Consider the following 1,440-nt stretch of genomic DNA (forward strand, 5'->3'; position numbering starts at 1 on the left):
TAAAAATAAAAACTTTTTCCGTGCGTCCTTCTTGTTGGCTCGCAGTACCTGCATAAATGAACAATAAATGAATACCAAAAGTGGTGAAGAACTTTGTATAAATCCACATGATTATCACAGAGTAAGTGGCATTTTCCCCTTGAATCTTCGGCACAATATTTAAGAATTGAATTTTTTTGTAAAACAGAATATCTGAAACTAATACCGATGTGCGAAGACATGATGAGCGAAGACACAATCACGTGACATAGGAAAGTCTCTGTCATGTGACCGCCACCTTGTCACGTGACCACTACTGGGGTTTTGAAAAACTATGCATCTCAGCTTGCGCTTCTGAGTCTCTGCCGGAAGGTACCATAAGTGGACACGAACGAACTAGGAATTGCCTTGTTCTTCAACATGGTAAGCCTCCAATAAGAATAGGAGTGCAGAAGTTATGAAATATGGGCACAGATGCATTTCGTGTTCGGCACATTTTGCAAGAATGTAGCGAATGCTATCAGTAGCTCCGCCAGCAGCCCCTTTAGTAGACAACCTATAGTAGACCTATAGTAGACAACCTATAGCTAGGCATGCTGTGAGACCTCATTTTGCGGGTCCTTGAATGTTATATCTCCAGCACTCATTAGGCTTCTAGAAGAGCTATGTTACTTAATGCTAGTTTCTTAATGCGCATCACTGTGTGAGGATTTAAATAACGCTGTTAGTAGACCTCATGTTTCAAGGCGGGACATGTGGAAATAGGTTGTGGTGAAACATGTTTTAGAGAAATGTCGCCATGTCACTTTAAGAGATCATCACATATATATATGTATACATTTTTTGGCAGATCGAAGTTGCTGTTGAAACCCAGCACACCGCTCCAGTGATTTTGTGTGCAAATAAGAATTTGATTTCCCCAACAAAATAGGAAGAAAACTAAGAAGAGACATTGCACTATGTGTTAAATACACAATATTACAGGTGAGTTAGAACCCTGCAGCACCCTTTAGATTGGATGACGAGTGTCACACACAATAAGTAGGGCTAACTGTAATTTGCTCTTTTTGTGTAGGCAACCGGAAGGTACCTGTTAAAACCAGACATCCATTAAGGAGTTGGCCATTCATAAACTCAAGTTCCTGAGCATTTGTTTTACAGGTCAGTGCCTAAAGTAGGCAGTACTCTTCTGCCTTCTTCACTACGTTCACAAGACATTAATCGACTTTCTAAGAGTTTTTTATGTATTTTTTCTAGTGTGAGCACAATTACTAGACCGTTTGAGTTGGGGTTACTCTCCCGGTCAGAAGCAATCGATCCTTCCAGAAGAAGGCCCCTCTAGGATCTCTTACCAACAGCACTAGGGAGTATGAAGTGATAGAATTGCGGCAGAAATATCGCCTGTACAAAAATCGAGGCAAAAAGGCTGTGGTTTGACCCATTAAAGGTGTACCCCATTAC

The 1,440-nt window shown here is 40.9% G+C and overlaps 1 long non-coding RNA gene across 1 annotated transcript; it reads left to right on the forward strand.

Moving 5' to 3' along the window:
* The first annotated feature begins 284 nt into the window (after positions 1 to 284).
* On the forward strand, positions 285 to 1,125 carry LOC138565960 (uncharacterized). Its single transcript, XR_011301738.1, has 3 exons — positions 285 to 402; positions 830 to 963; positions 1,055 to 1,125. It is a non-coding gene; the product is annotated as an uncharacterized lncRNA (long non-coding RNA).
* Positions 1,126 to 1,440: the final 315 nt, after the last annotated feature.

This window comes from Ambystoma mexicanum, chromosome 2p, assembly GCF_040938575.1.
Source record: "Ambystoma mexicanum isolate Mex_15411 chromosome 2p, UKY_AmexF1_1, whole genome shotgun sequence".
In the NCBI taxonomy this organism is placed as follows: Eukaryota; Metazoa; Chordata; class Amphibia; order Caudata; family Ambystomatidae; genus Ambystoma; species Ambystoma mexicanum.